Raw genomic sequence first — 27,020 nt, 5'->3', positions numbered from 1 at the left:
AATAAAGAGTACTTTTTGCAATTGGTGTTTTTTTCACACATTTATCAGAGTTGTGCTATCTATTTATTTATTGTTTAATAATGAAAAGAAGCATTTTAAAACTACATTATAGTAAATGCAATGGAAATTGCTTTTCTGACATGCATTTGTAAAAATCCTTGTTGCTTAAAAGGATTTTTTTAATAGCGCAGCTGAAAGCGCCAATTATTCTTATACTGTAGTGCTTGTTTCTTGCATTAAATCTATGGTAGGACTGTGCCTACAGCATAAATGTGTTCCTTGTGGAAAAAAATATTAATGTCAGAAAGACTAGGTAAATCTTGATATTAGTAATTAAAGCAAGATACAATATGTGAAATGTTTTAATAATTGCAGAAACACATGCTTTGCATTTCTGCAATTTTAAAACATTTTCCCTAAGTGAGAGAAAAGCCAGGTCAATATATGTTCATGGTGCATAAAGAGGTACATTCAATTGCCAACGTCACAAAATTCCATAGTACAGATGAATATTTGTTAGAAGATTATATGCATTGATCGTGGTAATTGTTCTTTGTTTAAACAGTTATTTGTCTTTTCCAAGTTGAAGAAGCTTTCTCATTTTTGCAAGTCAAAATATATTTTGTCTTTACATGTGAAATATTTAGGCCACGTATTTAATTAAGTAGTGCATAACTGTGGTGCAAAAGGGAAGAATACAGTACCATGTTAGTAGATCTTTAGGATAAAATAAAAGTTCTTCTGTAGATCTGGAAGTGGTTTGTTTGCAAATCTGGGTGTGTTACTCACAGTGGAATATTGGAGGATGACCATACTGCTGAAATTAATGTAGTTTTTCAAGATAATACAAGAAAGATTACTTAATAAATATTTCTATATTTTCCACCAGCTTGTTCACTTGCTGTATTTAACTGTATAACAAAGGATAATGCATCAATGAGTATCTATTAATCCTAAACAAGTTTATATTAATTCTTGCTTGCAGGACAGCCGCCACAACTTTTGCGAACATGGGGGACAAGTATCCTGGATAAGTGTCCAGCAGTAATCATGACACCAAAGAAATATAAGGGGCACACAGCTACACTGAGCTGGCAGATAACCATAGGAGTGTTAATGCAGAACCAGAACAGGAAGGAGGTTTGGTGAATGTAAGTGGTAAAGGGCTGTTGTGATTGCCTGGAGCTACTATCTTAATATATCTATAATGAATAGCTCCTCTTTTATATGTCCACCTTACACTGTCTCTCCTCTTTCCAACTGTACCACACCTGTCACACCCTGGAGGAATGGAGTGACTACAATGTAAGGACTTGTTTTTCTTCTACGCTGTTCTTCCTCCTTCCTCGCAGTTTCGAGTCGGTTGGTATGAGAACGAATATGGGTGACAGAGCAATGGTACTGGTAGGGCTTACTCACTCCCAACTCAATAACTGACAGCAAGAACCTTTAACCTTTTATTTCTGGATCAAAGAGGTTAAGGTGGAAAAGGCAACTTAGAAATAATACAATTGATATACATGGGTTAGACAAAGCATTTAGCATTGACACTTAAAAAATATGTAAACAATCACTGCAATAAACAGATAGCCTAGCAATCAAACCAGATAAAAATAAGGTTTCCCACAATATCTCAGTCTTTTACTTGAAATTAAGGTGAAGTAAAACAGTCTTTAATTCCGTTAATAAATGGATGAAATGTAGCAGTTTCTGTAAATAACTGATTGCTCCTTTATCAGCACAATAGTTGCGCAGATTAATACTCTTATATATTATATACTTATATACTCTTAATATTTGCCAGTCATAGTATTGTAACTTAATTGTCTAGATTGTCTAGATCGGATTCTAGCTGTCATTTTTGTAGACTGTACTAAATAAATGACAGCTAGAATCTGATTGTTTTTTCAAACCCGCCGGAAAACTCTCAGCTTGATACATTTACCCCCATATCTCCACCTGCTCAGAGATGGTAAAAAATGCAAATCCCTTTCAGCAGTAGAAATGACTTTGTGCTCTTCCTCTCTACACTGAATCCCATTTTTTTGTTTTTTGCATTGGTCCATATTTAGCACGGAATGCCCTCATAATGCCCAACTCTGCTTCAAACTTCTGTTTTTTGGTGGCGATCTAGGTGAACAGCAGAATTTGCCGTATACATTGGCTATTTTGTGTGTAGATGAGGTCCCTTGCTAGTAATACTCTAGGCTTAAGTCCATGATAGGTAAGTACCTTGCCAATGTTTCACAAAGTGCTTTTATATGTATAAAATTAACTTATCACCAGCCTTACATTGGGGTTCCTAATTTTGTCAAAGTAAGTTTAATAGAATGTTGAGAAATTACATTGACATGAATACATAACTAGAATATTAATAATAGATTACTTATTCCTTACATCCTCTTTATTATTATGCGGGATAACACAGATTTTCTATTGCCGCTTTTCATCACAATTTACTAGTAAAATATCACCAGAGCAGATGAGTATCACTAGCAATGGAGGCTGGCAGCAGCAAGAATTAATTTACTGCTTAGTCTTTGCCATTTTGCTAGCCACTCTTGTTGGATCTGCACATGCGTAACCTGGATTCACACATGCCCATATGTAAAAATATATTCAAAATATATTTAAAAAAATAATTAGTGTTCCAATTAGAATAAGTCTTTATTCAAATCAAGAATTTTTTCCTTCCAACATATCCTGCAATCGAAAGGAAGATTGTGGCAGTTTATGTACCGCCGTACTCCTGGTTTAATTGGCTTCCCATGCAAAGCATGATGAAGCTTTTGTCCGAGTGTCCTGTGAATGTATTCATTGGTAGAGGCCAGGGAGAAACCCTATCTCCGGCGGAAACACCTATTTTTGCTGGAGATAGGGCTTTTCTCTACTTAATAAATAAACCCCCTGTTGGTTAAATATAAACTGTAAACCAAGCACTTCTTTCATTGTATTTCTATTGAGTTGAATTTTTTTGTTTATCAGCTGTGGTGTGATATATTGTGACATGAAATATCAACTAAGTACATTGTAGAAGGTTATCAATGTTTTTTTTGGTTATTATTCAGCACTGTGGAGCTTAGTTGCACCGTTTTGTGTTTAAAAAAATACAAAGAATTCAGTCATCACTTTAGATTGTTCTTGCAGAATTTTGTAATACCCCTGACAGCTTGGTTACCATGGAAACCTTATATGATAATGGGAAAGTTGAAATGACTAGTGTGAAACATGATTTGTACATTTTGTTACAGACTAGGTAGTGTATGTCCTTTCTTTAGATAAAAAGATGCTCAACACAGGCTTTAAATGCAAACATTTTATGCTTACAAAAAAAGTAGGGAACTGCATAACGCTTCAGCAGAAATTACTACTCAGTTACAATAGATGAAAATAGCTGAAAATGCTTTACACTACATTTATTTTCATGCAAAGTGATACTTTTTTTTGTAAAGAAAACAAAATCAGCAAAATTGATTTTTTTCCACTTCAAATATTCAAGAAACTCCACTGACTTTCTGGTAAATTAGAATTAAACTAGTGGTGCAATTTTTATGGTCATTTATCCACAATGGTGTATGAATATACATGAATAGTTAGCCTCATTTGCATGTGCACAACAATTATGTCATCACAGCCCATTACATGAGTGAGTAAAATGGATACCAAATTCCATAGTACTGGAAAATGAGCATTAATGTATCTGTTAGTGAGCAAATATAGCAAATACATTTAGTTTAGTATACAGCCATAGTTCAGAGCTCACATAATTTTTTAAATGACAAAACATAATACTCATATGCACTGAGGTCCTGAAGTATGTTAAAACGACAAAAACTTCCATGTACTAGTTTTTAGATCCCAAATATTTCTATTTAACTATATAAGTCCACCATGCTCTCTTTTACCACTCTGCTGTTGGTTACTATGTGAGAAGGGAGGTAGTTCTTTAAATAAACAAATAAACAGGCAGACAGTGACTGACAGCTAGGCAATCCTACGTTTTTGAAATGCAACATATAAATTGCTAAATTCAGACACAGGAGCTAGGTCATTGAATATTACAGTAAAATCAATTGACTTCAGTTTCAGCTTTTTGATCTGTATCAAAACCTGTTAGAACCCTCCCCTAGAGATGTGGGAGGAACTTCAGAGGATTTTGACAATGGAATGTCAGTTTAATTTTGAGCAATATATTTTACTTACATGGATCATATCTGGGATTTAATGTTATTATTGAATAAGTATTGTGACTGAAATATTTTGGGTAAAAAAAAATTGACTGACCTGTGAAAACTGGGACAAATGGAAGCCCTACCCTAGTTGTGTTTTGACCTAAGGGCCTAGCATGAGCTGTCACCCCTCATTCATACTTGCCAACTTTGGCAAGATTGAATCTGGGAGATCCGGGGGTGGTGGGTGTGTGTGGGCAGGGATCGTGAATCGTGTCACTTAGACCCGCCCCCTAAATGGACACAATCATTTCTGGCCTATTATGGCAGGGGACGGGGCCAAGATGATGCTTGAATCACGTCATAAGCCTCGCCCCTGCCACTTAACTAACGAAGGGCCAGAATCCGGGATATTACCCTGCTCTCCCGGGAGTCCGGGACTACTCCCAGAAATTTGTGAGTCTCATACACATTCCGGGAGAGTAGGCAACTATGCCCTCATTCCTCAGTTTTATAATAGTGTTCAGATGAAGTAAGCAATGTTACATATTGAGTGCTACTGCATGACTTCCCCTTGCTCTCTGCATGATGAATCTGTATATGTGCTTAATGTCAGGTAGAGTAATTACAACCTTACACTGTAAAGAGAGCAGTCACTTAGTCTCCTTCCACTACACAATAGCATGGCAGTGTATGCTTCTGTCTTTTAGGCTGCCTCCTACTACTATGCGAGGGCTGCATAATTTATCCTCTTATTTGTTGCTTCAATGAAAAATACCCACAGGTCCCGACCAATGGTGTAAGTTGTATCTCTCAGTATAACTATGCCCACTGCTGATTTGTAGACGCTGTTAGAGTCAAATCTCCCTGTGCTCCATGTGTGAAGTGTGAAGTATAAATATTGCATAGACTGTAACCTCCTGGCTGTAATATAAAGCAGTTCAGGACTTTGATATTCTGAGTGGATATTCCTTTGCTGGGTGCTGACTTGTTGTAACCCTCTTATGGTAGTACATATGAGTCTCCTGGAGGCATCAATGCTCTGATGAATGAAAAATTTTGGAGACCAAAAATATAAAATTGTATAGAACACAACTTTAATTGCTTAATGAGTTGATTGACACTGTAGACTTTTGAGATACATAGATCATTTTTTCAATATAAAAATAATATTAGAATTAGAAAATACCTAAAAAACATGCTCGAGATTAAGATATTTTTGTTTCGCGTTCAACACTGAGCTCTGGAAGAAAGCAGACACAGTGATCCACAGCTTCAGACTTTAAAGGCTATGAAGCAGCCACAGTCAGCTACAGTATGACTCTCTCAAAAAAGCTTTCTAGGGCCCATTTACAAGGTACAAAAAATGTGCTGCCACAATGAATACTTGTCCAGCTAACCAAGGTGAATGACAGCTTCATACTTCTTTGGACTATTACTGGAAAATCAGTCTGCACCTTACATTGTGACTCCACCCAAAAGTCTTTATGCTATAAATTAATTATGATAGTGAGGTGATATCTGGACTGTTTTTATTTCATGTGTTCCTTCGGTATGTCTGACGGTTTTTATTACAATGCTTAAAACTGCGCTTCTCTGCAAAAGTACGATTGTAATATATAAAATGTGTGTCATTAAAATTATAAAAAAACACTGGAATCTCTGGCGCTAATATAAACCGTGTGTACCTGTTTCTAATATAAAACCTCAGGATCGAATGCAGCAAACTCAAAAAGAGGCAGTGTTAAGCTTCTAAAAATATATAGCAAACAGAAATTGAGAGTTGCACAGAGTCACCAAATCATGATTTATTAAATGGTATAAAAATATGAACAATATAAAAAGCCAAATGTTGAAGGATATAGTGTACACACGTAAATAATCTATATGCTGAATATGGACCCACAAGTGGTCCTTGAACTGGCAGAAATAAAGATTGCAGTATACCAAATGATACAGATCAGCAGAATAAAAATAATAAACACAAGAGCTAACTAGCATACATAGAGTAATATATTGCACAATGTCAGAAACATCACCTAGGTTCTGTTGGAAATAAATATATGCACTAGGTCTCAATAGTAGGAGAAGAAATGTGAATAATTCTCCGACTCATAAAAGATAGGACATCAGAATTGATCCAGGTGCCGTATTGGACAAAAAAAGTATAAACAATGTCTCATAAATTGCTCATCAGAGTATAAATATGCCGGCAAAAGAGTCTTTATATGTATAAATCCCTAAGGATTTTGGTATGCATCTGCTAAGGTGAGAGGAATATTGAATCCTTTGGCCGTTGATACAGTCGGTGAACATATACGCTACAAAAGTACTAGTGTATCACATAGTTGTAGCATTTAGATTGAAAAGCATCAAGTTGGTATTCTTCTTACCGCTGCAGCGGCTGAGTTTGTAATTGAAACCAACGTACCTCAGAGGATTGATTAGTCAGTCTTATCACCGGCGGTTCACGGCATCTAAATATAAAGGATTTACCTTCTCATCGTAGATACAGCTCAAGCGGTATTGCAATATACTTACGATCTTCGGTGCGCACCTCCAATAAAGTCCAGACAAGTACAAATTTAGAAGAGGAAAATTCTGTTTGATAATTGAATATCTCTGCCGTTGATAGGCTCAAAACAATGCAGGCAGCAAGAACAAAGCAACGCGTTTCGTCTAAACCTTAGACTTTCTCAAGCCATGGCTTGAGAAAGTCTGAGGTTCAGACGAAACGCGTGATAAGACTAACTAATCAATCCTCGGAGGTACGTTGGTTTCAATTACAAACTCAGCCGCTGCAGCGGTAAGAAGAATACCAACTTGATGCTTTTCAATGCTTTTCATAGATAACGAATAGTCAAATCTCAGTCCTGCAGTCAGTCTAATCAATGCTTTTCAATGATTAATTGTTTTTGGTTCACAGCTGGAAAAAATTATTCAGGTTGCCACTGATGGTAAGAGCTCCTTTCTGCCTGTCAGCAACGGTAAACCAAAGCAACTCAGGTTTCGGTTGAGGCTCAAGTCTGTAGGGCTCATTTACTAACATTATATTAAAGTGCAAAATGTGCACTGAATCAAACAATGGGCCTTAGTCATTATGGAACGTATCTGCAGTTTTTTTGTGTATCCTCTTCAAAATCAGAACTGGAAGATCTAGGAGAGTCCTGAAAAAGACACTTCATACAGCCTATGATTTAGGGGAGTGAACGGGGTGGGGAATCAGTGGATTCATATAGGCAATGAACAGTAAGATCGGTCCCATCGGCTCAATACAGTGAAAAAATAGATAAATAAAAAAACAGCATGGCTCCCCCACTCCCAAACAGATTAGCCCTAGTGCAGTTAGCCTAGGCAGGCAGGAGCAAAATCAGGGGGACAAAAAGCATGGGCTCCCCCCAATTTTATGCAACTAACACTAGGCTTAGGCTGTTGGCACTATAGCAGGTGAACATGCAGTGTGGGAGCCCCTCTGCCATGATGACAAACCAGGCTGGTCAGCACAGGGCTGAATTCCCTAAGGAGTTTGGATCCGTAAACAAATGTGCTCCCACCTCCAGGGGTACCCAGTCCAGTGCTGAAAACACTGTGGCTCTTCCCATACCCCTGGGCAGTGGGTGTGAGATAATAAAATAGTTTGTAAAATAAATACACCCTTTTGTGTTGGTGCACTACAGAACCTAGCAAGCCCAGGCTACAATTATCAGTTTGGACATGCTGGTGCTTGTAGTAAAAATACACCCGTAGTTAATAACACACGTTATCTTGAAATCTGTTCCATGTTGATTACAGATGTATGCAGAGCCGATTTACATTTGGTTTTTCAACTAACACACAATGCATGTCTTAATGACTCAGACCCAATATTTTTACCAAATTTATATTGATGGGTTGCTTTAGTTTAATGCAAATGCAATGTTAGTAAATGAGCTCTTGCGTCTGTGATTGAGAGGGTTGTAAATGTAAAAATCTCTAAGCACAAACTTATTTCACTTTATGTCCATGCTAAGCGCAGTGTTTAAATTCTGGAAGTTGTTTGGCAATTTAGGTTGGCAGTCAGAGAAAGCTTGTATATTAGCCAATACTTCCATTGGGAGTAGGAATTAATTTGTGTTTTGTTCTTGCCATGTATCTGTACTGGACAAAATAATCCTGCATTCTTTTATATAATCTTGCTCTTGTTTTGGTGCAAGCTTCTGTGTGACCATCATTTATCATGCTCACTTTTTAAATAACTATTTTAATGTTTATTTAATAGTCAAAAGGATTTCTTTTATTTGTGTGTAAAGTATAAAATTAAGAACCAGTACTAATACATAATGTTCTACCTTCAAGATAAGATTTAGTCATTCATTTTGTATCCTTCATAATGTTGCCACTGAAATTAAAGGAACAATAATAGCCTGTGGCATTAACATTAAACATGGGAATATTTCTGTGGGTACAGGAAGAATGAGCGTCTGTCTTATCTGGTTGACATATAAGGTGCCCCCCCCCCTCATAAACAGACTTAAAACATGTGCCTCTGCATCAATAGTATTTATTTGCAGCAAACACAATTTACTATTCTCTGGATCCACTTTGTCATCATCAACATTTATTTATATAGAGCCAGCAAATTCCATAAAGCTTTACAATTTGGGAACAATTGGGAACAAACAATACTGGGTAATACAGAAAGAGAGGTATGAGGGCCTAATCGCTTTTTCAGTGTTAGTTTCTCTGGAACAGCCTCCAATCCGCTTACTTCATCAGTTGGAGTATCACAAGGCTCAGTCCTAGGTCCTCTGCTATTCTCTAACTAATAAGCTCCTTTGGAATTCAGTATCATATCTATGCGGATGATACACAAATTTATCTATCCTCTCCTGATCTCTCACCATCTGTGTTGTTTCGCGTTACTGACTGTCTTTCTGCCATTTAATCTTGGTTGTCTTCTCGCCAACTAAAACTCAATCTTTCAAAAACTGAATAAATAATATTCCCACGCAACAATAGAAGCTTCCTGCATGACTCCCCTAAGTTTGCTGCCTAGGTGTAATCCTTGACTCGTAACTATCTTTTGTTCCCCACATCAACTCTATATTTACATCATGCTGCATACATCTAAAAAACATTTCCGGAATACGTACATATCTCACACAAGACACTGCAAAAACATTAATTCATGCACTCATCATTTCCCACATCGACTATTGTAATTCCTTCCTTACTGATCTTCCCAAAATCATACTCGAGCCCCTACAATCTATCTTGCATGCAGCGGCTAGATTGATTTTCCTTGCAAATCTTTTTTTGTCTGCTGAGTCACTCTGTCAGTTTCTACATTGGTTGCCTGTTTTTCAAAGAATCCAATATAAAATTCTTCTACTAACATTCAAGGCCATCAACAAAATTGCACTGACATACTGTCACGATAATGACTTTTAGGATGCCGCAAACTGATATTGACACTACTAGACAGGGAGGCGCGGAGTCTAACGCACCCCTGGTATTCACCAGGGACCCACGCAAGGAGGTAGGAGCTTGGCTGCATGAGGTGCATAGGTCGCGGTTCTCCCAGCTAGTTAACATTGCAGCGGGAGTGAGCAGGAATGGTGGTGCGGTTCGGATCAGGTGACAATCAATAGCGCAGTGCACGAGTATAATCCAAAAGGAAGGTCAGGAGCAAACCAGTGGTCAGTAACCAGATAATCAACGGAGCCAAATCGCAGGACAAAGAGAGTGGTCAGGAACAAGCCAGGAGTCAGGAACCAAAGGATAATATTGGAAGCAAGGGAGCAGGTTAAAGCACGCTGGAGTAGGTTAAACCAATACTCTGGCCCAGACATATGGGATTAGGTGCCTAATAACCCCTTACCTAGCCCTTAATTGGTGGAAGAGAATAGTGGCGGTCAGGAGCACCTGATCGCCGACAAAATCGAGTGGAGAAGCGTCCTGTTGCCTAGCAACGGGACGCAAGCCAGTCTGCGCATGCGCACCTGGCGGACGCGTAAGTATGTCCCGTTGCTAGGCAATGGGATGGGGCAATTCAGAGAGACAGGCGTCCGTCCCCAGCACCTATGCACAGTGCGGGGATGGAGCCTGACACATACATCTCCTGATTTGTCTCAAACTATCTCCCCACTCAACACCTCCATTCTGCACAAGATCTACATCTCTTTTCCACTCTCATCACTTCCTTCCATTTTCGGTTACAGGACGTTTCTCAGGCTGCACCCACGTTATGGGACCCTCACACCACAAGACTTTCCTCTAGTTTTCAAACCTTCAAGCGTTCTCTGAAAACCCACCTCTTCAGACAAGCTTATAATATTTCTCTACTACCCTTTTAATCTCCCTAGGTTACTCTATTACCACCCTCTACACAAGACAACAGCCCTATAAACCAACATAGTTATGTGACTGAGCATACAGGCCACTAAATACTTTGTAACCATTGCATTCTAGCTGGACAAATATTTAAAATGATATAGCACTTACCCTTGTGTATCAAACCATTGTCCAATAGATTGTAAGCTTGCGAGCAGGACCTTCTTACATCTCTACCTGTCTGTATTATCCAGTATTGTTTTATTACTGTTTGTTCCCAATTGTAAAGTGCTACGGACTCTGCTGGTGCTATATAAATAAATGTTGATGATGACAATGATAAAAGGGTTATTATCTTGTGTGAACTGTGTAAACGATGTTAATAGGGTACCCTTGGTCATTTAGGATGGTGGATGAGAAATTTCATAAGCTTGCCTATAGAGGAGGGTTTTTGGTGAATGCTTGAAGGTTTGAGGACTAGAGGAATTGTGTGAGGGAAGGTATTCCACAAAGTGGGTGTATTCTTGTACTCGGGAATGGGAGCAGACACAAGTGAACTACATTAAATAGAATTACTGCTAGGCATTTTGTATTGCAGAGGGCATACAGATTAAAACAAGTTTAATTTTTTCAAATCAAAACTCTCATTATTTGAGATTTTTTTTGCAGATATTCAGTATGCAAAATAAACACTAAGGCAGTTAAGGAAGTTAAGTAAAAAAAATTGAGTAAGTAGTCTCCTGGACAAAACCATGTTACAATGCAAGGGGTGCAAACTAGTTTTCTATTTTGCACATAAGTTAAATACTGTCTGTTTTTTCATGTAGTACATAAATACTTGATAGCTTATTTGTACACTGACATTTAAAGTTGATATTTGTGTGCTACATGAAAAACAGACAGTATTTAACTTATGTGCAGGTAGAGATGAGATTGAAGATGTAGGGAGGGGAGGATTAAGAGCTTTAAAGGTGAGGGTGAGGAGTTTAAATTTAATTCTGTAGGCCATGGGGAGCCAATTTAGTGACTGTTCTAGGGAGACAGCAGAGATAGAGCGACGGGAGAGAAAAATGAGGCAGGCAGCAGCATTGAGGATTGACTTAAGAGGGTCAAGGTGAGAATCAGGTGAGAGATTCAAGTGAGTGAACGAGGGTTTCGTAGCTTCCGTGGTGAGAAAGGGGCATATCTTGGATATATTCCGAAGGTGGAAGTAGCAGGATTTTGAGAGGGACAGAATGTGAGGCTTGAAGGAGAGGCAGGAATCAAGGATGACCCCAAGGCATTGGACTTGAGGGACAGAAATGAGGGTAATGTTATTAACAGAAATAGAGAGGTGGAAAGTGGGAGAGTCCTGGAAGGGGGGAAGACGATAAGCACAGTCTTGGAAATATTGAGTTTAAGGAAGCATTGGGACATCCAAGATGAGATGGCTGAGAGACAGCAGGAGACACGAGACAGAAGGGAAGGGGAGAGGTCAGGGGATGAAAGATAGATTTGGGTATCATCAGCATAGAGGTAGTACTGGAGGCCAAAGGAGAGGATGAGGACACCGAGGGAGGAGGTGTAGAGGGAGAAAAGCAGGGGGCCAAGAACGGAACCTTGAGAAACGCCAACAGGTAAGGGAAGAGAGGGAGATGTGGAGTCATGTGTAGAGACTGAGAAGGAGCGGTTGGTGAGGTAAGAGGAAAACCAGGAGAGGACAGTGTTACAGAGGCCTATAGAATTGAGAGTTTGCAAATGGAGCGGGTAAAGGAGCAGGTAAGGAAGCACTTTTGAAAATAGTGGGGAAGTTTTGAGTGCCACGGTTGCGGCGGGGACCGACAAAGCTTGATGGTGACAGCTGGGGAGACAGAGTCAAGTGCAGTGGTAAGAGTGCGGTTGTAAAAGGAGACAGCCTCATCAGGGCAAGAAATGGGGGACAGGAGCAAGCCCAGGGAGGAGGAGAAAGTGGTAGGATCAACTGTTTCAAGATTATGCTTGGTGAGAGTAACCTTGGGGGATGGAGATGGTGAGAGATGCTAAAAGAGAGGAGATGGTGGCCTGAGAGGGGAAAAGGTGAATTAATGAGGTTAGAGACAGTACTGAGTTGTGAAAAAAACCAGATCAAGGGAGTGGCCACTGCGGTGGGAGGGTGAGGAGGTCCATTGACAGAGACCAAGGGAGGAGGAGAGGGAGAGAAGTTTGGAGGCAGCAGGGTCTGAGTGATTGTCTATAGGGATATTAAAGTCCCCCAAGATGAGGGAGGGAAGGTCAGAGGAGAGAAAGTGAGGGAGCCAGGTGGCAAAGTGATCGAGGAATTGGGAGACAGGACTGGGAGGATGGTAAATAAAAGCAACACGGAGGTGGACTGGGTGACTTAACTTTTCTTAATGAATCAGGCCTTAAGGGTCAGTTTTGAAAATATGACCTCTATCCTATCTGTAAGGGTTTACAATATGCACTTTCTAGTAGAATGTATAAAGCACTTACCTGCCCTGCCTTCTTTAATAGGCCAGCCAAAGTGAATCTGCTTCATATGGCTACGATAGAAAACGAGGTGGCAAAGGGGGCAGTTGCCCCCTCATGATTTCTATTGGGTGGACAAAGATTGTATTTTGCCGACCCATGAACTTGCACACAAAAGCCTTCATGCTACTTTCTGAAGTCATGGTATCTTGTAAAACTTTTTTAAAATATAGATTGTCTTAGTATAACTAACAAATGTTCTTTAATATAGATTACCTTAGTATAGATGAGAACACGATCAAACTTGACTATCTAGAAAAGTTGTAACAAGGTTACCGTAGGTGAACCTGTGAAAAAATAATTATATAATTTTGGTATGTACCTAACTTTTAGGTAATTAAGTTTTGAGAGAAAATTCTACCTTTTCAGGTGATAGTGGACCTTACATGTCAAAATATTTGCTATCAATCATCGCACTGCAGATCATTATACATAAGCAGCTTTCTAGTTGATGCTCAGGGGAATACATCTGGTTAACACCAGTTACATTGTCAGAGAATGAAAGATAATCGCTGTTCCAGTTGGTTGCTTTCTTCCATTGCATATTTTAGAAGTAATGTAGATTAGATCTTTCCAATTATTATTATTATTATTATTATTATTATTATTATTATTATTATTATTATATCACCAATATATTATGCAGCACTGTACAATCAATTAATGTTTATTTATTTCCTATGACTAATTTATTCTGAATTTCTGAATCATTTATTATTTATCACTATAATTTAAGTAATTCTGCTCTCCTCAGTCATGGTCTAAAGGAGTTATAGTGGCAGAACAGGCTTATTATTTTTTTTTTACTTTTTTTACCCCCTCTCATTTTTTGCTTTACTTAATTTATGCAGGGGAGACTGTTATTTGCCAAGACTACTAATCCATTAATTTAATCACTAGAAGATCCAAAGCAAAAAATGATGTAATAGTAAGTAAAATAGTAGTTCTTCAAATATTATTGTCAGTTGTCAGTATGACATGCCATTCATAGGATAGCCTATTCATAGAAAGTGCCAGGTAAGATCACATGGCTACTTCACTGGGACTTCCCTTCACTGAGAAAGCCCTCTGGTGCTGCCTTGTACAACAGCATTCAGATGTGAACTACCAACTGACAGTATACAGTAGAAAGACTGTCTTAGACATTTGTAATAAGATTTTATTTTTGTTATTTTAATAATTCTCTATATTGCACTGCCCCATACAATCTGTATGTGTAGCAAAACAGAAATATATAAATATAGGAAAAAGGTTGAAATAAAGGGATTTTTAAATAATCGTATATTTTGCTGATTCCCAAAACACACACATAGAAACACCTTTGATGGCACCAAGGAGAAATCTGGAGAGTATTGTAAATGCTGTGATAGCACTGTGATAGCACTGTGATAGCACTTGCCACCAGTATATGTAGGTAAAATAATTTGAGTACAGTTTTCAACTGTTTCAAGATGTGTAATGTAGCTAAATGTAATTGAACTTTGCAATTCATTTAATTAGAAAATAATGCATCATTTTAAAGAGATTTACTGTTTAGCATGATTTTTATCAGCATGCACAACATGAATCTTCCCTCTTGTCTCTGTAGTAATTGTCTGATGGCTCGATCTCTCTATATACAACAGTGGAAAAACGTTACCTGCAGACTTTGGCATCTTGCTCAGTGATTTTAAAGATATTATCGCAGCGATAAAGAATCTTCTCTCGCCAAAATTTACTAGTAAAAACTGTGGTACTCAGCTCCCTGGAAATACTATATGGCAGTGGTAAGGCTGAGCTTATCGTTTCCTCAGACCAGTGTGGAGGTATATGCACATGTGGGAGCCGACTTGCTGGCCAGGGTTTTTTTTAAAAAAGTTCGAAAAAAATAGTGAAAATAATATTTTCATATATTTAAATAAGTATAAAGCATTTTCCTGTTGTATTCCTCTGCTATTGCCAACCCTAGATGGCTATAGCTATTAGAGGACAGCTACGGTATTTGTATGACCACTGTCCTTGTTGTATAGGAAGCTTTGCCAGAGAGTCCCTGGGAAAGTCATTGGTGGCGAAATCTAACATTGGCCCAGGCACTTTGGTAGATAGGGAGAAGATTAATTTTTAACCTTTTTTTTAAAGGAGACAGGGCTTTTCTCCCTATCATAAATAGCCCCTTTGTATGGTAAATCATTTTGAATGATGTATTACAATTAGGGTGCCCATCATTTTTAAGTTTAAAATCAGGACCCATATGTCACTTATATGGACCCCTATGTGACCCTATGTGAGGTATATTTAACAAAGAGCGCAAAACATGAAAAATCGTTTTCAATCCTTATAGCATTGATAAGGATTGAACTAATTCTCTTATTTATGAAAAAATCTACACAGGAACAGCAGTTCCGATAAACTGCATCCAAACAGCACTGACCTGAAGGACCTGGGTCATGTGACAGGGCTGCACATGCGCTATAAAGCTCTGCTCTTCGGAGCAGAGCTTAACTAAATTGCGGTACATAGCAGTCCCCATAGATATCTATGGGCACTGCTATGTATTTCAGAAAAAAAATGCGAAGCAGCAGATATCTATGATATCTGCTTCGAGGCACCAATAGAACGTTTTTGCAGTGTACAAAGATTTGCGGCTATGCTGTTTTCGGGGAACTTACAGGAGAAAAAATGATTGATAAATAAGCCCCCTAATGTCTTTTTGAAAAGGGAGAAGATAACTATCCAGAACTGTTGCAGGCTGATTCACAGCCTGCTAAGAGACTATAGCACCATTGATAGTCCTGAGGAAGAGGAAGATGGTTGATTTTGTCTCCTTTTTCCCCATCTCTCCCATGTGTCTGTTTTTTCAATAAAGCTTTGGGCTTGTGACTCCCCCTCATTTACCCCCTCCAATCCATTACCCCATCACTCTGTCTCTCAATAAAGGTTCAGACCTGTGATCCCCCCTACCCCTTTCCCTTACTCCTGTCACCTACCTTCCACTTACATCCATTGCTTGTTTGAAACTGTTGTGTTGTTTAAGTGATGCATAGTTAGTGCAGAACTTGATGTGTGGTGTAGGATTCGTATCTTGTACCTTATGTCTTGTATTCTACTAAAAAGTTTGTCTGATTATGTTTAACGGTGTATTGTGCATACAGCTACGCTGCGATTCAGTACACTTGAATGTAATGTATTGTATCCTGTTTGTACCTTTATGCAAAATAAAGATATGTTTTCAATCAAAAAAATGTGACCTAATGTTTTCAGGCCAAAAAAAAACAACCTCATGCTCATCCTAGGCTCCAAATAAGGTAAACCAGTTACTGGAACCATTTCCAACATACCTTGAAAACTTGGGTGCTTCAGGAGTCTGAATTATGAGAAAAGTGAGTATTAGAAATTAAAGATTTTGGGTGGAAGAAAAGTGATATACCTGGGAAAACCAGTACACATGGGAACAGTTATCCCAGTAGAAGTAGTACTTTAGTTTAATCAGTAGGAATATGTGTTTTTTATTATTATTATTATTATTATCATGTATTTATGTAGAATTACTGTCAGGGCTTACATAATCAATAGATATATACTGGATCACACCCCAGTGGCTGAAATCCTCTAATACCCATTAGCAGCCTGTGCGAACACAGAAATACATTTCACCATCTATAGCAAATGTAACAAGAACAGCAAAGCTGGTTTGATGATTAGAATTTGATCTGGAAATGCATTAGTCATATATCATATACTCAGTGGCATCAAGTGTGGGGGGGATCAGGTGCAATGGGGCCTGGAGCATGCCTGTGTAGTGGGAGGAGCCACTAACCTGGTGTGAACATGCCCCTTTCTATGGCTATAGAAATCCCTTTTGGTGGCCCTGCATATACTCTATTTTGGCAGGTGTGATAAAATGCCTGCTGAAACGCCATTTTGTTGTTTTATACTTTCATGTGCGTATTACTTTAAATGCTTTTCGTAAACATGGCAGAGTTGAGACAATGCCAACATATCTTGCCAGGGTGTCGTCTCAGTGCTTCATTGCTCAAAAGCAGAGAAATGTATTATTTTTATCTCAATTGTACCAATCAAAAGCCTGAATTCATTTATATAGCCAAGTGATTTCGCAATGCTTATATAATCAAGGCCTTTCTAGAATCTTCTACACATTTCTATTTAGGGCGGTGGCTTTGGGTCTACTGCACATGCTCAAGCTTTTATCGGTATTAAACCAATAGAAAGTCCGGGATCATGTTTATAAATTATATGCAAATGACGTTAGGGTCCTTGTCAATAAAAGCAAGTTATCTGCGACATAATCATGCCTCAGCTTGGAATGCTGCAGACTTGCCAAGGACCTGTTTCAAATACAGAAGTAATAACAAAATATCCAAAAGCTGCCAGAGATATACAGGAAAGCCCACTTGCTTTCAACAATAACTGAAATAGATGCAATAGTATAACTCACAGTGCTAAACGGATGATGACACACATAAATTCGTCAGTATCACAGTGGCATGGAAAACTGTAATGAACAAATAGGATACATAGAACAGTATTGTCTCAACAAGTGCATAATAATAGTAACTATAGTGTCCCAGGGGAGATTCCCTTCTCCAAGTGTGTTGTAAATGATGTGGCCAATTGATATTAGAAACCACGTGAGGGGGTCCCCGCAGGGAATTTGCTTACAGGAAGGATTCTTTCACACAGCATATCAGTATTATCTCTGATGTTGAAAAGAGGTCCTCCTCTCCCAGTAATACTCCACCGATGAATATATGAAGTCAAAACAAAATATTATAGTGTAACTCCATTTAATAAAATGGCAAATTAATAAAACATTAAAAACAGAAGTGGTGTCCTTCTATCAGCGTACCATAAGTATAGAAGTACATGCACGAAATAGTGAGAGAGGATGGGGTTACCTGGGTCCGATCTTCCCTCCACTACGAAGTGTAGTAAACTCAGCTGATGATGGTTGTTACCCTTTTGGTCACCCGACGCGTTTCGAGTCACACGGGACTCTTTATCAAGGTGTTACAGCCAAACAACTGTTCGTTACCAGTAGACTTCCTAGCTTTTGAGTTTACGTGCCAGGCTGACATGGAGAGAGGTGGGGTCCTAGGGAATAATCGATATCAGTGATTAAAACATATTTACTGGATGATTTGTTGGAAATAGCTAAGCATTTTCTTATATTTACTCTTTGTATTATACTAACGTTGTATTATATTTTTTCTTTTATGTTAATTCTTTATATCAAATAAACTATATATTGTTAGACAATTTGAGTGTCATGTGTAATTTAATCCACTGCACCGCTTGTTAAATTGGCTCACATCGCAGTCCCCATAGAAGTCTAATAGAGACAGCAATGACCAGCATTATACAGGTTAAGGCAAGAGAAAAGTCTGATTTCTCCTGCTTTAACCCCTTGATAAATTAAAAAAAGAGTTGAGATGGCTATTCTCTGGAGAAAACTTTCCTCCAGATCTTTGGCTCATCACCGCTTTAAAAAAAATAGACCACCCCAAAAGGTTATTAGGCAGAACTGCACCAAGAGCTTTTATAAAATCCAAATATATTACATGTACAGCATTGTCAAGATCAATTGTTTAACTGGCCCCTTTTAAAAACTAATCAGATTGGTCTGATGTAACCTGTCCTGGGTAAAGCTATACTGACTACTGATCATTATTTTTATAGACCCTGTCCTTTTGCTTTATGAGCCCATTGACATGAATTAAAATGGTATAAAATAAAGCAAAATCTTCTGACTTGAAGGGCATGAATGCCTGCTGCACATTCTGAGGCATCTGTATTCATGGAATCAGATTAGGGATATTAATTTCTACATGTTTAGTGAGGTTATCTCTTAAGCAATGTGATTCTTCTCACTTATAAACAAACAGTACGTGGACATGCGGAAATTGTAATGCGGAAGTTATCAGGCATTACCATTGTGCTGACAGAATGAGGAGAATCACAGAGATAAATCCTTTTGTATTTCTCTGGTGTTAGTCTGCTGTTAGTACAGAATACATTTGTAATATCCCTTTCTGGTTCTTTGTGAGAAAACTAAGTGAAAAGACAGAAAAAGCTGATACACAGAATATGAAGTAGCCTAGGAAATAATATGTTACAGGCTTTGCTGAATATGCATTAATTATATTGCTCACTTCACTGTTTTTGGAAACAAGAATTTAATATACTTTTCTGCTATTTTGCGATGTATCCATTGTGCTCATGTATTCTTAAGGGTAATTAGACAGTCCATATGTACCTAATTAGCACATTCAGGTGTGCGGGATCAAGGATTGTTTTAAAGAAGAGGTTTTCTAAGATCTTCATAAAGGCACTAAGGTTTTTATCCCCCAACAGTACAGCTGTAAAACTTTCTTAGCAAATAATTAAAATATAAGCAAATTTAATATCTTTCCTCTTGAGCACTCAATATTAGTGCATAGACTTATTAATACGGCTTTATCTAAAATATAGCAGCTCAATCTTTATTTAAAATGTTGCTAAGCATGTGTTTTACAGTTGGGAAGTATTGTGGGTATTTTTCATTTTGTTTTTGGCTGGCTCATGTGCATTACAGAAATAATAGGGATTTTATTAAAATGGTCATGTCATACATACGTACATGCAAAAAGGAATAAACAAAGCAATAAGCATTATAGTGCTTCCAATTTTGTAATCAAGATCCTCTATAATATATAATGGGTTTTTTCCTCTTGCTTTGTCTAACTACTGACTGTCTATGACTGTGAAATCATGACAGTCGTATGTCTTGCCTGAGCTGTGTTCTCTCACAACATGAACATAGCACACACATTACTTAATTGCATTTTCTTGGTGGCACCTTCACTGTACTGTTTATTATTAACTAGAGATGCTCACTGACCCCTGTGAACTGGTTTTGGTTTTGGATCTGGATTAGCTTCGTGTTTTGATTTTGGTTTTGGCAAAACCGCCCTCGTGTGTTTTGGTTTTGGATTTTTTAGAAATATTCCTAAAATATGATAAAATCACATAAATTTGAACTTTTTTTGTTCCTACATTATTATTAACCTCAATAACACTAAATTCAAGTCATTTCCAGTCAATTTTGACCACCTCACAGATCTTAATATTATTTTCATACATTTTCGGACAAATACTGCAGCAACCTGGCTGGATGCTAAGCGACAGAGCAATGACTCAAACACACGGCAGTTCATAGCACACCTAGGACACATTGGCACACAGCAGTGGCAGAAAAGAAAAAGCGTTTTGCCTCGTTTTCAATTCCGAGGGTGCGCGACAGTACTGAGCCGACTCGGCTCAGTACTCGGATCCCCTAAGTTCTGGTGTGTTCAGTTCTCGAGGAACCGAGCCTGAGCATCTCTATTATTAACACAGTGAGGGTGATTTTCTGACCATAAAACTTACATGGCAACACACATCTACATTTCCACAACTGCAACTACTTTAATGAGATTAGGAACTCAGATATTCATGCACCTTTCCATCTTCATGTTCTCTGTCGTTTGTGATTCAGAAAAAAATTACGTAATAGGACGTGCACAATACCATGTGCAATATCCAACATAGTAAATTTGCATTACAGCGCTATTCACCTATATCACATTATACCTGCCTTCCACCTTAATTTGAATTTTCTTGTGTGAATAACGAAATACTGCTCTTTTCACCCTGTTTTCAGTATAATTTAACTCATGAAAGTAATTAATGCTATGTGCTAAATATATAAACTTGTGTACTGGAATGCATTGGTTTAATTCCTTCCACTTCTGATGATTCAATGTTACTTATGCCTTGATGCACATGGTGGTGCTGTAATAGAGGATCAATTTTCAGTATAGTAACAATCAGTATATGTAAACATTTCCTGCAGTTGGCTACTTTATGGGTCTTCACGGATCATATTAAAAACTGAAGATTAATACACATATATAAAACGGCCAAAGTTTAGTCTCCATTTTCCTGTATGGTTTTAGTACAGGGACAGGCAAGTCTTTGATCTGATAGAGTGGTATGCCCTTGTATCACAGTTTATTACCAGGACAGCTTAGGCTCAGATCACCCACAGTGGGAGAAGCTGATTTATATAATGTAAAAATGTTTATGAGCATATGCCCATTAACCCATATTATGATTATGTGGTAGCATCTGATTTTCAAATATCGATGTGAGAGTTGCTCCAATATTTGTTTTCAGTAATGGAGACAGCAGACTCACCCATGGGGGGATATTTTTCTCTATTATCATAGTATGGTCAAACATGAGCAAAGGGACAGGCATCAGGCCATGAATGCACTTGTCACCCACCGAGAACCATCCAGCTCCTATTAGTTCTGTGTTTCCTCACAGGTTTTTTTTTTAACCAAAACCCAGTTTAGCAGAGCTAAAATCACACTCAGTATATAACTGGGTACTCTGCATTAACCTAGTATTACATTCTTATTTGCTTGCCAGTTAGAAATTGAATTTAATTGTATCAGTTTGTCATACAGTGGTGGCAAAGAAGAGCCTGAATATTTGGGGCAAATAACTGCATATGTGCTGTTCTTCTGTGCATCTGCTATACTCCACGGGGTATATTTACTAAACTACGGGTTTGAAAAAGTGGATTTGTTGCCTATAGCAACCACACAGATTCTAATTATTATTTATTTAGTACATTCTACAAAATGACAGCTAGAATCTGATTGGCTACTATAGGCAACATCTCCACTTTTTCAAACCCGCAGATTAGTAAATATACCTACAAGTCTTTGTCAGACTTGAGCACCACAGTTCTGTGTTTCCTTGGCTGTCCACCTAGTATACTTCTTAACAATGTCCATTGAGTCCTGACAGTTTTCTGATTACTAATGTTAACTGGCAATTGACCATCATCTGCTAAGACACTGGGGGCCTAATTCATAATCAAAACGAGCGGAAATTACTTTTTAAAAAAGTATGTAAATTAAGCATTCACACATCCGTATTCAACACGGAGCAAAATAAACAATTAAAGTCACCTGTTAATGACAAAACATTAAAAAACAAGTTTTTGTTTTCTTTCATAAAATACATTTATTTGGATGTTATTAATGTCTATTGTACATAAAATGCATTTTTATAGTTGTTTCTGATTGCAAACACATGGTCTAGCATACATAACATATACTTTTTCATTAAACAAACTAACATCATCTATTCAATAGCTAGCATATTATGAAAACATTTAGTGATAAGTAATTTATTGCTATCAACTGCTTAATCAAGATCTCAAGATGTTTTCAAGTTGTGAGATAATAACTCACCAGTTGGCTGTTTCTTCCTCATCATAAACATATGATCAATGGTAGGTAGAACTGTAGGGCATATAAGTTACAGTTGTTTTCTGTTGTTATAAATTTCAGTGCCAAATTTTCTTACTGATTCAAGCTGACAGAAAGGTGAAAGTAATTCAAAGCATGCATTACAACTAGAAATGCTCAAGCTCGGTTCCCTGAGAACCGAACACACCCGAACTTAGCAGATCCGAGTACAAATAATAGATCTGGCAGGCTTGGTCTTCTAAATCTGCAATCACATTGTACTGTGTTATATAGGTAACATACAAAGAGGAGAGCTCCATTGCTAATTGTCATTGCTGAAATACAAATAATAAGTCTGGCAGGCTTGGTATTCTAAATCTGCAGTCACATTGTACTGTGTTACATAGGTAAAACAGAAAGAGGAGAGCTCCATTGCTCCATTGCTAATTGTCATTGCTGAAATAGAAATAATAGGTCTGGCAGGCTTGGTATTCTAAATCTGCAGTCACATTGTACTGTGTTACATGGGTAAAACACAAAGAGGAGAGCTCCATTGCTCCATTGCCAATTGTCATTGCTGAAATAGAAATAATAGGTCTGGCAGGCTTGGTATTCTAAATCTGCAGTCACATTGTACTGTGTTACATGGGTAAAACACAAAGAGGAGAGCTCCATTGCTCCATTGCCAATTGTCATTGCTGAAATAGAAATAATAGGTCTGGCAGGCTTGGTATTCTAAATCTGCAGTCACATTGTACTGTGTTATATAGGTAAAACACAAAGAAGAGAGCTCCATTGCTAATTGTCATTGCTGGCAGTGTTCTTCTTAATCTGCAGTCACATTGTACTGTGTTATCAAAATGGTTTCACAGCAGTACACAGAAGACCAGGAGCACCAAGTAGCTGCTGGCACCAGTCATGATGATAGTAATCGCTCTACGTGATCGGCTAAAGCCTTAAAGTGCATAGTGTTTTTAAGTCAGGGAAACAAAAATATAAAAAAAACACCTTTTACCTTGGTCTGGGTCTGATAAAAGCACGCATCCCAGGGGGGCGGGTCAGCGCTCATCTACCATGTATTAGCTGTAGAATTACCACAGTTATCCAAGGAATGGGTGGAGCGATCAAATGAACCATAACTGATTTCATGATCCAAGGACAATTCCATCTTGCACCTTTTTTCTTTTCTGCCACTGCTGTGTGGCAAAGTTTCCTAGATGTGCTATGAACTGCCATGTGTTTGAGTCATTGCTCTGTCACTTAGCATCCAGCCAGGTCGCTGCAGTCTTTGTTTGAAAGTGTATGAAAATAATATTGTGACCTGTGAGATGGTCAAAATTGACTGCAAATGACTTGAAATTAGTGTTATTGAGGTTAATAATAGTGTAGGAGGGAAAAAAAGCAAAATTACATGATTTTAGCAAACAAAGTAGGGATTTTAGAAAAAAAATAGGGATCCAAAACCGAAACCAAAATTAAAACACGCAAAGGCAGTTTTGCCAAAACCAAAACACAAAGTTAATCCAGATCCAAAACCAAGACCAAAACCAGAACACGGGGGTCAGTGAACAACAGTGATATGCAAAAGAGCATCTCTGAACACACAGCACATAGAATCTTGAAGTGGATGGGCAACAGCAGCAGACCACAGCAGGTCTGGCGAATCTCAATTTCTGCTGTGACAAAAAGATGATAGGGTCAGAATTAGGAGTAAACAAGATAAATCTCTCGATCCACCCTGCCTTGTGTCAATGGTGCAGGCTGGTGGTGTTGTATTGTTTTCTTAGCACAAATTAGACTTCTTAACACCAAATGAACATCATTTAAATGCCACAGCCTACCTGAGCATTGTTGTTGACCATGTGCTGCCTTTAATGACTGCAGTCTACCCAGGGGCAAACGTAGGATTTGTAGAGGGGGTTTCCACACCACGTCTCCAGTGGGCGTGACTAGCATGCATGGGGGCGTAGCTATAATTTTAGACAGTGCTTGGCTGCTCTCCAACTCTTCCTATCTCCATAATATACATGGGCAATGCTGCATGCACTTCTGTTAGGTGCACGCAGCTCTCTCTTTTCAAGCAGAGCTGTGTGAAGCGGGAGCACGGTCCAGCCACCTCAATTATACAGTGCCCCAGGCTTGGAGGGGCGTGTTTCCAGGCACTAGAAACCCCTCTCGGTTTGCCTATGGATTTCGCATTTGGAGAAATTTTCTGCATTGTGTACCCAGTTTTAGGCTAGACAGATAGGTTATGTATATTACAATTATCCCCAACAGCATAAATAATTTTTTCCAGGTGCAAATTTTGCACCCAGTAACTGGATTTGCTCCTAACTGTAAACAGTCCCAATGTTACCAAAGGTGAAATGCTGAGAATGGATCCTAATAGTTCACAGCAGGAACACAGAAGAAGGAACAGTTATTCCCTGTCCATCTTCGATTCAAGAAGGGGGGGAGCAAAGATCCATGGATTTGACAGCCCTACAATGAACCAATTAACCACATACAATACATATACTAATGTTACCTTAAATAGGAATTATATCTAATGCTGGTTACACACAATGTGATATAACAGGTAACAATGTGCAACTGGCCTGAAATCGAAACAACTGGACCCAGTGAATGTGATACTGGAAGAGACCCGGGACCGATGATCTGGCAGAGTGGCGAATATGAGACTCTTGACTAGTTTGACCATCGTGAAGCCAAAATGGACAGAGATCTTCACTAATCACTGCACATGCGCCAGGGAAGCTCTTCACTGAACATGAGCCTATAATATACTTTTTTCCAATACTTGCTCTATTTAGAACGGGGACTGGGAACAAGGGGGACATCATACATGGGCGGGGTGGCGGGATACCCCAGTAAGCGCATTGCCTCCTGCCGCTCCTACTGTGTTCTGCTGGCCCTGATTGCATGTGTTTACCAGTATAACAGATTATTCACAGAAAATCACCTCCATACCTGAGGCATTTTTATCAATGATATGCAGCACAGTCAAGGGACTGAAAATACTCTTCCCATACATCATTTTTTTTTATTTATTTTTAGATTTTATAATCAAGCCGATCAGAGACGCCTAAATAACTCATAAAAGTAGCTATGATAGAAGAAACCAGTTTGCTTGACTAATTGTTACCAGCTGTCAGTAAACAAAAAGTCAAAATTCTGCAAAAAAAAATAAATATTAAAAATAAAATATAATCACATACATGTACACACCTCATCAATTTCACTCTACTAAATAACAAACAATTGCATCACAGGGTCAAATGTCCATTATTCATGTACATTTCAGAATTACATTAATAACATGTTAGTAGAAATATTGATTAGTATTTTTTAAAATGTCCACACATACGGTATATTTCGCTACATGACATCCACACAGGGAGAAATCCTCTGATCTAATATGTTTGGGCTCTTCAGTTCAAGACCCTGGCAGATAAATAGAAAAGTCAGTATATACCAGGCACATATTAAACAATCCATACAGGATGAGGGGGCAGAACAGGATTGAGCTGCCAGCAATTACCCGACTGGGAGGAAAGTTCTTATCTTTAGGACACCGCACACTCAAAACATTCTAAGTATAGTATAATAATATGCGAGTTTCCTACCCAGCCGGGTGCTGTTGACCTGGCTCACTCTCCGACTGGTCTCCTGCAGGATCTGCTCCTGGGACTTGGTCCGGGAGGGCTGTCTGCAGATACACTGCATGCTGAACCCCACTAAGACATCCCCCTAACTTCCACTGTCACCCCGATTAGTACTGTTTGTGAGCTGGAAGGGTGACGGGAGAGCCCGGAGAGGAGGCAGGAGCAGGGACGCACAGAAAGAAAAAAGCACTAGAGAGAGCTGCTGCGTCCATTTCGGCGGCACTGAATTGTACAGCAGCCGTGGCGCTGTCAAATAAGAGTCCGCGGTGGTGACAGCACCGCCGCGGACGCTTCTTTGACAGCGCCGCGGCTCTTGTACAGTACAGTGCCCTATGTAGGGGCTCTGTTTAGCCACCGATCTTTGCGGCGGGGAGGGGTTTCTGGAGAACCAGAAACCCCCCCTGCGTGCGCCCCTGCTACCCATCTATGCCATGTCACAAAGTTGTTTCAAGCTGGTTCCGCGAACATGACAATGACTTCTGTGTAATGCAATGGCCTGCACAGTCACCAGTTTTCCAACCAATAGAGCACCTTTGGGATATGGTGGAACACACAGTGAGATTCACAGCAAGAATGTGCTGCAGACAAATATGTAGCAACTGCTTTATGATATCTTATCATCTGATCCAGAATCTCTAAGGAATGTTTGCAGCACCTTGTTGAATCCATGGCGCAAAGATTATGTGTGTGTATGTATGTATATATATACATATATATATATATATATATATATATATATACAAAAAAGAGAGAGAGGGGCGCCAACATAGTGCATTAAATATATAACATCTTTGGGATAATCCGCAAATGTGCAATTCCCGTACCAGAAATTCAGATTCAAATCGCCTTAGATTAATGCTCATAGACCTTTAGCATGGAGTGTAGTCTGTAGCAGATCGCTGCACCAGAGCGTCCTGACTCCAGCAGGGTCTTCTCCCAGAGTGATAGCACCACTTCAAATTGGCTAGAACTCAAAAAGAAGCCAATATAGTATAATACCATCACAACAGATGAAATGTGATAAAAAATTTAATACAAAAGTGAGGCAGTGCAGCCTCAACTGCAGCTTAAGTATAATAATGCTCGTA

This window comes from Mixophyes fleayi, chromosome 4, assembly GCF_038048845.1.
Source record: "Mixophyes fleayi isolate aMixFle1 chromosome 4, aMixFle1.hap1, whole genome shotgun sequence".
NCBI lineage: Eukaryota > Metazoa > Chordata > Amphibia > Anura > Limnodynastidae > Mixophyes > Mixophyes fleayi.
Note: the sequence above shows the minus strand (reverse complement) of the source record.